Genomic DNA, 12417 nt, shown 5'->3' on the forward strand with positions numbered 1-12417 from the left:
ACTACCTAGCTGCCTCTGAAATGTGTATTTCAAAGGAATAGTATGTTTATTAAAAAAAAAAACACTGTGGTATTAGCTTGAACTTCAGTTTGGAATGAGTCAGGTAGACTAGATGGTCTTTGAGACCTCTAATGTGTGTGTGTGTGTGTGTATACTATATATATATATATATACATACATTCTATAATTAAAGAAACTAAGGCTTAGAGAGATTAACTGATTTGCCCAGATGGTATCTGGAGGATCCAAACTGAAATTCTCTCAGTCCAGTGCCAATGCTCTCTCCATTGTACAGAATATACATAAAAAAGAGAAATGATGAACACTGCTATAGCTGCAGGCATGTATATTAATGCACTGTTTCTGGAGCTGTGAATTGGTCCAGCTATTTGCAAAAGCAATCTAGAACTGTGCCCAAAAAGTAACCAAGGAAGATGACCTCCTAGCAAAAGCATCACTAGACCTTATACACTAAAGAAATCAAAGAACGAGGAAAGGGTGCTACATATACAAAAATATGTATAGCAGCTCTTTTGTAGTGGTGTATAACTGGGCACTGAGGAGGATGACTGAGCAATTTTCGTATGTGAGGATAATGGAATAATACTATTGTGCCAAAAAGAATTATGAAACAGCCTCAGAGAAACTTGGAAAGTTTCATGTGAACTGACAGAAAATTAAAGAAGAAGAACCAAGAGAACAATTTATGCTATAACAATAACACTATAGAAAGAACAGCTTTGAAAAGCTAAAGAATGCTTGTCCATGCAATGATCAACCATTATTCTACAACTGATGATAAAGTATACCACCCACCTCCTGATAGAGAGGTGATGGTCTAAATATGTAGAATAAGATGTATATTTTGGAGGTGGATAATATAGAAATTTCGTTTTACTTAACTATTCATAAAAACTATTCACATTTGTCACTCTATGCTATTCATAATATGCTATCCTTACATGAATAGGCTATTCATAAAATCTCTTCATATTTGTTAAAAGGTCTTTGTTTTGGTTTTAGTTTTTCCTCTGTGATATGGTGGGAGGGAGAAAGAAAAAAATGTTGGATAATTGAAAAAATAAAATTTTAATTAAACAAAATGTATATATGTAATATACATTTCTATAGTTACATAATTTGGCCATGTGGGAGGCACTAGCAGCTGGAGATATCAGGAAAAACCTCCCGTAGGACTTGGCACTAAAGTCATACCTCAGAGAGAGCTCAGGTTTCCTAGAGGCTACAGTTGGGATGGAGAACATTCTGTACATGGCGAAGAACCTTTGAAACACGAAGAAGAAATGGAATATCATGCAGAGGAAACAGTAAGTAGTCCCTTAGATGGAATATAGAGTGCATGAAGGAAAGGTATCTCATACTAAGATTGGGAAAGTAAGTTAAAGCTATATTGCAAATGCCAGAGCAGTTTGTATTTGATCCTTTTTTTTTTTTTAGTGAGGCAATTGGGGTTAAGTGACTTGCCCAGGGTTACACAGCTAATAAGTGTTAAGTGTCTGATGCCAGATTTGAACTCAGGTCCTCCTGACTCCAGGGCTGGTGCTCTATCCACTGCGCCACCTAGCTGCCCCGCATTTGATCCTAGAGTAAAAGAAACAGAGAGCTTATTGAAGTTTGTTGAAGAGTAGAATGACGTGGTCAGACCTATGCTTTAGGAATATCACTTTGGCAGCTGTGTGGAGGGTGGCTTGAAGATGGTAGAGACTTGAGACAGGGAGTCGGAAGGGGTGCTACATATACATATACATATACAAAAATATGTATAGCAACTCTTTTGTAGTGGTGTATAACTGGGCACCAATATTCCAGGTAAGAGGTAATGAGAGCCTTCACCATTAGTGACCATGTGAATTGAAGGAAAGGGTTGGATGTGAAAGATGTTGCAGAGGTAGACATATGCATGCACGGAGGACGTGCAAGGTATGCCTAAGCACATCCTAAAATTTGAGCAGCCCTGTTGCCATGTTGGGGCTGCAGGGGATCTGGAGCCTAGCAGGGGCCGATTGCCCAGTACCTGTATTTTTTTTTTTTTAGTGAGGCAATTGGGGTTAAGTGACTTGCCCAGGGTCACACAGCTAGTAAGTGTTAAGTGTCTGAGGCCGGATTTGAACTCAGGTACTCCTGACTCCAGGGCCGGTGCTCTATCCACTGCGCCACCTAGATGCCCCGATTTGTTTTGCTATGATTTGGATAAATGGTTTTCTTTGCTATTTGCTGTGCATGTTCATTGTGGAACTACTATGAGGTGGAAAAGGGGTCAGACCTTAGACATGGACCCCCTTTCCCCCAATAATGAGAAATAAAGTGATCAGAAATGAGATTGAACCCATTCATATCCCTAGACTAACAATATTTAAGGGAGCAGATAGTTATAATTTTAGTCTAGTACCCCATATCTGTGAGGAGAGCAGTTTTGTGGCCTCCAGCCTCAACTTCCTAATTTCCCTCCTCTTAAAATCTCTCTTGGAGAAGAGTAGGGGGAGAAGAGGCTAAGGATCTCTGCTCTACCTCCCTTTGAGACACACAATGAAACCCCCACAGTATAGCCCTCACAACCTGTAGGCCCTCTACACATGGGTCTTGTCATTACATCAGTGTCAGCAGACAAGGAAACGAAGCCTCCGAGCAGCTAAGTGACTTACCCCACATCCCACAGCTAGCAAGTAGCAGAGCTCAGGTGTGAATCTAGGCCTCTGAGGATATAGCATAGCTTTGAGAATTTGAGAATTACTCTGCTGTCTACTTATTTTTTCTCAATGTCATTTTGCAGGGGTGGGAAGAAAGGAGGAAGAAGGGACTATACCTGAGAGACATCGGATAAGACCAGCTGTACTCACAACAGAGGTCAGAACTCACCCTATAGGTACTGCTTTATTTGCTAGTAACCAGCCCTGTCCAATATGAATTAGGTCAAGGTCACTTCCACATTTTTGTAGAGTACAGAATCACAGAATCTCAGAGCCTCACACCGTATCTAGTCCAAGTGGTGGATCCCTGAATATCAGGACAATGTCGATTTAACTTTTTTTTTTCCGTATCTCCAGGGCCTAGCACAGAGCCTGAGACATATTGGATGCCTATGTTCTTAATAATGTTTGTAGATTAGTTGATTTATTGAAGCAGCCCATTCCACTAATGGACAATTCTGATTGTTACGATTTCTTACCTAATACTGAGTCTATATCTCTGCCACTTCTATTTGCCACTCTCTGTTCTGTCCTCTGGGACCAAGAAGAGCTAATTTAATTTCTCTTCCAAGTAAATCACCTTCAAATATGTGAAGACAGCTTTCAAGATCGACTCTCAAGTCTTCTTTATGCTACATAAACATCCTTCAGTCAATCAAATGATCATGAGATCTTTCACTCTCCTAATTACCCTTCTCTGGATAATCCCCAGACTCTGTGTCTTTCCTAAAATGTGGTGCCTGGAGCTGAACTAGATTCTTCAGATGTGATCTGGCCAGGGTACTGCTTGTGGAGGGGCTGTTATTTCCCTAATCTGGGAATCTGTTACATCTCATTTCTGAGTAATAGTTTATGCCTCGTGGGTCCTCATTACAACAGTGTTCTGCAGACAAGAAAACCAAGGCCCAGAAGAGTATGCTATGTGTGCTCATTATGAAACTAGTATTAGGTGGGAAAGCCTTGGATGGGGAGCTTGGGATCCCTTCCCCCCCCACCCCCCATGAGAAATAAAGTAATCAAAAATGAGATTGAAACTATTCATATCCCTAGACTAACAATATTTAAGGGAGCAGACATGTAATTCTAGTGTGGTTCTGCTTACAGAATGTTTTTACATTTATTTGTTTGTTTAAGCACTACAATACCCCTCTGAGGTAAGCAGTGTTGATATTCCCATTTTACAAAAATGGAAATTGAAGCGCAGAAGGATAAGTAATTCAGGGACCCAAGTACTCCAAGTGCAGCATGATGACCACAATCCCATGCATCATCATATTCTACTTTTCCCTCAAGTATGTTTTGTCACATCTCCCTTTCACATGCCAAGACTAGCCAGAAGTTTTGCTATCAATGAAATACCAATTGTGTTGCCAGTGAAAGTTTTTCATCTAGAGATGCCAAGCCTTACACAAGAGCAGAGCTGTAACCAAGTGAGGGATTCGGGAGGGGCACTACCTTATTTAAGGATGTTTATTTAAGGACACCTCCAGTTATTTATATTTCTACAGGCCTTATAAGCATTTCCAGGACCCTATAGTAGTTTGAGGAAGAACATAGTTGTAATGTAATGTGCCCACTGTACTTGGAGTGAGAAGACATGAGTTTAAATCCCAATTGTGCTACCTGCTAGCTGTGTGGCCTTGGACCTTGTGAAATGAGGGGGTTGGACTAGATTTCTCTAAGGTCCCTTCCATAATCTTTGTATACTTCACCACCAGAGTTGTTGTAAGCAAAATTATTTATAAATCATTAAGTACTATAGAAATGTGAGTTATTGGAAAGGGAAGGGGGAGAGATAAAGTGGGAAACGTAGGTGATTTAAACAAAATGTAGATGACAAAAACAAAAGATATCAATAAACTTATTTAAATATGATTTCTTATTTATTCTCAAGGGAATACCTCCAGCTACATACATGCAACCTATACAGATTTTAGTAAATATCATCAAATGAGTTAACATATGTAAAGTGCTTTTCAAACCTTAAAATGCTATATTAAATGCTAACTATCATTAGTGGTAGTGGTGGTGGTAGTAGTAGTAGCAGTACCATGAGTAATTCTAAGTTGCTGCAAGGTCTAGACACAGGTTTTCAGGATCCCAAGCCAAACACTCTTCTCTCTGCCCATATAGCCTCTCCCTTTCTTTCTTTCTTTCTTTCTTTCTTTCTTTCTTTCTTTCTTTCTTTCTTTGGGGGGGGTGGTGGTGGTGGTGGTGGTGTTGGGAATGGGGAGGATGAGATCTGTTATTTCATTGCTCTAGGGATGTCAGTGAGGAAACACACAGTACCAATTCAAATCAGCACCTCCAAGTCAAATTTAAAGTCTTAGAGAGTTGCCCCAGGCGCTGAGAGGTCATTCAATTGAATGTGTCAAAGGATATCTGAACCTAGGTCTTACTTGACTCTAAGATCACTTCTTTATACACAACACCAATGCTGGTTCTCCATTCTTATTATCCTATAAAAATTCCTGTACGTGGCTCTAACTGAATGTGACACCATCATAGTACCACTTCTTGTTTAAGTGGAAAAGGGGGTTCTGGTTACTGGGGAAGATAGTAGGCTAAGTACCCTGCTATCTAGCACTGGTGTGTTGGAGCCAGTTATTACTGCCTGGGGGTCGGAGGGGGTCAGAAGCTGGTTGTTAAATATTCAACATGAGAGGTTACGCTTCAGAAATAGCAAATGCTATAAATCAAGGTTTGATTTATTGTTTTGTTGATTGTCTCCACTTAAGAAAATGATGGAAAATTGTTAATGATGCAGATTATTCTTAAAGGTGTGTTAGGAGAGCCAGTTGTTAAGCATGTTCACCTTAGTCCCCTTCCTTTAGCCCTGAATAACAATAAAAATGTTCCTCCATGGAAGGACCTTGAGTAAGATAATGGCAGCCTGGTAGATAGGGGACTTTCTAAATGAGGACTTCAGAGCCTGAGGGGCTGATGTTTAGCAGGAACTGGAGCAGGTCCAGGATGACCAGTGCAGGGACACAGCTATAGTGCAAGTGGCTTGAGGAAAGGAGAGCGGGGAAGCAAATCAACTACGCAAACACATCTCCAGGACAGAGATGGTCCAAGAGCAAGCAGGAAGAGCTCTAGCCAGGGAGGGCAAAGACTTCAGAACAGATCAGTTAAGCACATACATGCCAGAGACCACAAAAGAGGGCTTTGGCAAGGGACCTTCCCCCTCCTCCTCCCGTAGCTCCCTTATATACCATGCAGAAGGGTTCAGATGAAAACGCTTCTATTTGGAGAGGGGGGAAAGTAGGACAAGGTTGCCAGGACAATAGCAAATTGTACGGCTGGGTTCAGTGTGCTGGGATTGTGCTGGGAGAAATACTCTGAGAATAATAAGACTTTTGTTGAGCATTTACACATAATTTCCAATCCCCTTTCCCTCACTGACTCTGTCCTGCCTGACCTGTTGTGGAGCCATTTTACCTTAGGGTGTAGAGGAAGGTACTAGGAGGGAAACCGGATAATTTGGCCCGGGACAAGGGAAAGAGGCACTGCAGTTCCCCGAGCATTCTAGAGGAGCAGGAGGCAAAGCTGGCCGTGGGTTGGGGGTGGGGAGATGGTATCACTGGGGGCAAAGGAAGCTCATTTGATGCGTTTGTATTATCACCACCAAGGCATGTTTGCTGAGTTTTGGCAATGTAACAGAATAGCTTTGGCAATAACATGATCTCTAAATATGGAAAATGATATCTATTTTGTTACCCATATTGTCATTTTGGGGAGCGGGCCGCTGTTTATATTCTAGTACTTTATAGGTGTCCAATTAGGAGGATTATCCTCAATCAGCATTATCACCACCATCTTCTCAATATAGTGCCCCTCCCTGCCCAGCCACCCTCCTCCTTACACTGCTTGAACAAAGAGCATTCAGTGAGTCCATGGTTTTGTCTTTGGTTACTGAAGCCACTGACCATCAATTTATTGATTGTTGTTAATTACCCAGAAACTCTGTCTCTCCAGTTTTTCATTCATCTCAATTTAATGAGAGGAAGGAAGGGAGGAAGGGAGGAAGGGAGGAAGGGAGGAAGGGAGGAAGGGAGGAAGGGAGGAAGGGAAGAAGGGGGGAAGGGAAGAAGGGGGGAAGGGGGAGAGGGGGAAGGGGGAGAGGGGGAAGGGAGGAAGGGAGGAAGGAAGGAAGGAAGGAAGGAAGGAAGGAAGGAAGGAAGGAAGGAAGGAAGGAAGGAAGGAAGGAAGGAAGGAAGGAAGGAAGGAAGGAAGGGAGGGAAGGAGGGAGGGAGGAAGGAAGGAAGGAAGGAAGGAAGGAAGGAAGGAAGGAAGGAAGGAAGGAAGGAAGGAAGGAAGGAAGGAAGGAAGGAAGGAAGGAAGGAAGGAAGGAAGGAAGGAAGGAAGGAAGGAAGGAAGACTATTAAGTATTTACTATTTGTGAGGCACTGTGCTAAGCACTAGGGATACAGATTCAAACAAATAAAAACAGATAGTATCTTCGCTGAAGAATCTTATATTCTAGTGGGGGAAGATAACAGAAAAAGCAGAAAAATGAAGAAGTGGGGTTGGAAATCTGGGAGAATTAGGAACAGAAGGGAAATGAGGGTTCTCCTGGGTCCCTCCACAAAATAGAGGTCCCAGAGGGCATCCCTTGCCTGGAAGATTTTGAGAAGGTCCAAAGGATGTTTGGAGATTCAAGGCGGAGCAGTTACTGAAGAAAGTTGCAATATGAGAGAGTGGTATCATGGGAATGTCTGGGAACCAGGAACTGGGCTGGGAGAATTAGAAGGGAATATGAATAAAGGGATGAGAGAAGCTCCAGGATGCTCACATGAAAATTATGTGGATCCCATTCAGAGCTGCATTTCACAGGATGACAGGACAGTCCCTTACATGTGGATATGGGATGATGGGAGTTTGTGCCCTTCCTTTCCATTCAGCCATCTACTCCCAGTGCTGGCTGCTCTGCCAAGCCCCCTTTCTTGCTTGGTATTTGTCTACTAACTACCTGGAGGCAGGAATGCATTTTCACTCATTCTCTCTGTACCTCTTCTGCCAATGAATCCCCTGACCTCCAAAGATGAGCCACGTTAAGATCAACATGAGATCAACTGGGGGAAATTAGCCACAAAGGCAACTTGCTGCTGGACTGACCCAACTAGCTTAAAGTGTCCTCCCTTTCATAAAACAATCAGGTTACCCCTCCGGGAGTCACAGCCACTCTTTGTACCTCCCTAAAGTGGAGATTATTATAATGAGACTGATAATCAATTTATCCATACCATAAATATAACTTTCTATCTTTCCTTATTTGAGAGATACTTTTCTATATTTCTTTTGGTTCTCTCCCTGTGGTCAAGTCTTTCAAAAAAACTTGGGAAACTGAGTCACTGAGTCTTGTAATTCTTTTGGAATGCCTCATGATCAATTTGACCACCCTAAATTCAGCCCACATCATTCTCACCAACCACCCTACCTACCACTACACCCTCTAGAATACTAACTATATCTATTGCCATCTGTTCTGACACTAACTTACTCCCTGGAGAACTGGAGCAAAAGATGAACTATCCAGGGAGGAATAGAGGAAAATGGGGGTTAGAGACGATGAATTGAGAAGCAGAAAAAACTTCAATTTAGGGGTAAAACATCCAAGGACCCCTGGGGATAAGGTGGGGAAGGGCTGCCGTGGGATTCAGGAGAAGATAGGTCCACAATACACTGAGTGGGAAAGAGAATCATTACCCAGAAGTAAAGGATGACCAGCTGCCTGTAGTTAATGTTAGATAACATAAATAAATAGTGAACCAATTCAGCATGGTTTCCTACCTTAAATGCTTTCCTTGATTTCTTCTGAAAGAAGAAATGAGGAAAAATAAGACTGCCTAAAAAACTTACTGGACATGCGGTAGAGGTAATTCTCTGGTAGGTACTGAGTGGACCAGCTGACATCTGAGGGAAGGCCCTTCTAAAGCCTCTACCCAAGGACAGGTTCAGCTGTGGTGTGAACTCAGGTTCATTGCCTCAGGTGTGAACTCGATGGCCCCTGCTAGTACAATAAAGAGAATGTGAAGTACAGGCAGTTTGAGAGCAAAAGTCATGGCCTGGAGGTGATATGTGGAGGCCTAGGAATCCAGAAAATTCACACTTTGTTCAAAATCTAGCCAATTTAGGCCTTGCACTGGGAGGGACTATGAGATGGTTACTACTACCTAAAAAGCTTAGCCTGAAGTCACAGTCAGGTATTCCTGAATTGGGAAGCTGAAATGCAGAGACTGAGCTCTTGAGGGAAGTATCTTAGATTGAAATCTTCAAGGTAGGTGTTCCCTTTGGGGATGTCCCTTTAGTTTTCTGAATTTCAAGGTAATTAGTTAGCCAGAGAGCAAAGGGGGAAAGGTAGAGTTACAATGAAATGATGCCCAATGCTTCCCTCCAAATAGGGGAACTGCACTACCAACACTTCTGATTGATTTCCTTTTTTGGAGGCTGTGCTGAGGATAGACTAAGCTGGCTTAGAAGATGTCCCACCTCTGGATCTAGGTATCTTCAGAGATTTGGATAGGTCGTATTAATAGGAGAATTCATTTATGATGAGGTTCCGGTTTCCTGATATGAATAATTTGCACAATGTAGCCTATTCCTCTCTAGCTTCCAAAAATTCTCTCCAGAGAAAATGACTTATGTGTTACACCTAAAGGGTATAGCACAAGGTCTTCCAGACCTAGAAAGCATTTGCTTGGGACCCACTAAAGGGACAGTTAAGAGGAGAAATTGGGAGAGTCTTTTCTAACAGAAGGGAGGGTATATCTTATGGGTCCAGCATCAATTCTTATTTTTCAGAGATGAAATTCAGAGGAAATAGAATTCTCTCTCTTTTCACCCTATCCACCCTTAAAAGTGTTTTGCCTCCCCCAGTCTTCTCTCCCTTCTATTACCCATCCCTTTCTCTTATCCCCTTCAACTCTTACTTTCCTGTAAGGTAAGACAGATTTCTATACCCAAGTGTTATGTTATTCCCTCTTTCCTATAAGAGTAAGGTTTGTGCTCCCTTCCTCATCTTCCCCTCCACTTTAAAAGTTCTTTCATGCCTCTTTTATGTAAGATAATTTACCCCATTCTACCTCTCCTTTCCTCCTCCCAGTGCATTTCTCTTTCTCACCCCTTAATTTTACTTTTTTAGATATCATCCAATCATATTTAACTTATACCCATGCCTAATGTTCATCTACACTCCTTTGATTTGACCTAATAAAGTTCTTAGGAGTTATAAGCTTCATCTTCCTCTGTAGGAATATAAACAGTTAAACATTATTGAATCCCTTATGATTTCTCTTTGCTGTTTACCTTTTTATGCTTCTCTTGAGTCTTTTATTTTTAAGTCAAATTTTCTATTCAGCTCTGGCCTTTTCACCAGGAATGTTCGAAAGGCCTCTACTTCATTAAATAACCATTTTTCCCCTGAAAGATTATACTCAGTTTTGCTGGATAGGTGAATCTTGTTTGTAATCATAGCTCCTTTACCCTCTGGAACATCATATTCCAAGCCCTCTGATCTTTTAATATAGAAACTGCTGAATCTTGTGTTTTATTCTCTATGGATCCTCAGTATTCAAATTGTTTCTTGCCATCTGCTTCTAATATTTTCTGTATGATCTGAGATCTCTGGAATTTTGCTATAATATTCCTGAGAGTTTTCATTTTGTGATCTTTTTCAGGAGGTGATTAATGGATTCTTTCCATCTCTATTTTCCCCTCTCGTTTTAGAATTTCAGGGCAGTTTTCCTTGATAATTTCTTGAAAGATGATGTCTAGACTTTTTTTTATTATGACTTTCAAATGATCCAATAATTATTAAATTATCTTTTCTGGATTTTTTTCTTTTAGGTCAGTTGTTTTTCCAGTAAGATATTACATATTTTCTTCCTTTTAAATTTTTTTTTTATTTTGTTTCTTGGTGTCTCATAGTCATTAGTTTTCACTTGCCCAATTCTAATTTTTAAGGAATTATCTTGTTCAGTATCTCCTTATCCATTTGATCAATTCTGCTTTTTAATTAGTTCTCCTCTTCAGTGGATTTTTTTGCCTCTTTTATCATTTGACCCATTCTGGGTTTTTTGTTTGTTTGGTTGGTTTTTTAGTGAGGCAGTTGGGGTTAAGTGACTTGCCCAGGGTCACACAGCTAGTAAGTGTTAAGTGTCTGAGGCTGCATTTGAACTCAAGTACTCCTGACTCCAGGGCTGGTGCTCTAACAACTGCGCCACCTAGCTTCCCCTATTCTGTTTTTTTAAGGTGTTATTTTCTTCAATATTTTTTGTGCCACCTTTGTAAAGCTGCTGACTATTTTTTCATGATTTGCTTTTTTCTTCATTCTCACTTATTTTCACAATTTTTCCTCAGCCTTTGCTATTTGATTTTTTTTTAAATCCTTTTGAAGCTTTTCTAGGAATTCTTTTTTGGGTCTGAAACCCATCTCATTTTTCTGTGAGGCTTTGGATGTAGCAGTTTTTTTACTTTATCTTCTTCTGTGTTTGTGTTTTGATCTTCCCTGTCACCAAAATGACTTTTTATGTTCAGGTACTTTTTTGTTGTTTGCTTTATTTCTTATACTTTCTTAATTTTACTTGTTTCTTAAATTTATATTATATTTATATACTTATATATGTAAGCATATATTATATATACTTATTTCTTATATATAAGTATGTTTGTGTATATATATAATATATATTTATTTCTTATGTCTTATGTATGTATGTGTGTGTGTGTGTACATGTACTTATTTTTTAACTGAATCAGCAGCAATGGCAGCTTCCAGAGCTCTCAGCTGAACTACTCTCCACCCTTACCCCAGTGTGACAGACCTTTATTAGCAACCTTATAAGTTATCTTGGGACTGGAAAATTGCTTCATGCTACCTTTTTGTAGGTTCTGCTGCCTCAGAATTCATTTTTAGGTGTTATATGAATGCTGTTTGAATGATAATTTGGGAGAGCTCAGGCAAGTTTCTGCCTTTTCTTTACCATCTTATCTCAATTCCCCTGCCCTCCCCCCACCCCAGAAGGCTCTTAATGAATGTTGGATGAATTAAATTATTGGGGACAATTGTCTCCTGTCTTTTGATGGGAGAGAACAACAGCTATGAAATCCCCAGACAGAGTAGTTCAAGACCTAGTAATCTTCAATGTCTGCCAACTATAAGGACCTTGTATGTACCTCTGTGTGGATACAGACAATACAGCAGACAAAATAGGCTCAATGAAATGGAGTTCTACCATAACATTTAAAAATATTGGATCAATGGAACTGTTAGACAAATTAAAAGATTTAGTTTAGGGTATGTTGGATGGGAAAGAGGTAAATAATCAAGTCAAACAAGGTGTTATGTCTAAGTCTAGTTATGGGCCACAGTTTAAATGTCATTTTCATCATATAGTCTGACTTCCTTCTACTTACCTATGTGTGATGAAGACCAAGTGAGAGGTTAAAGATGACAGATGCTGGGGCAGCTAGGTGGTGCAGTGGATAGAGCACTGGCCCTGGATTCAGAAGGACTTGAGTTCAAATCTGGCCTCAGACACTTAACACTTACTAGCTGTGTGACCCTGGGCAAGTCACTTAACCCCAGTTGCCTCACAAAAAAAAAAAAAAAAAGATGACAGATGCTGAGGAAAAAGGTTATGAAATAAAAAAGCCTTCTTGCCCTAGGCCTTGACTGTCACCATTCCCATCCTCTCTCCTCAGGAAA

This window comes from Dromiciops gliroides, chromosome 1 (assembly GCF_019393635.1).
Source record: "Dromiciops gliroides isolate mDroGli1 chromosome 1, mDroGli1.pri, whole genome shotgun sequence".
Classification (NCBI taxonomy): Eukaryota; Metazoa; Chordata; class Mammalia; order Microbiotheria; family Microbiotheriidae; genus Dromiciops; species Dromiciops gliroides.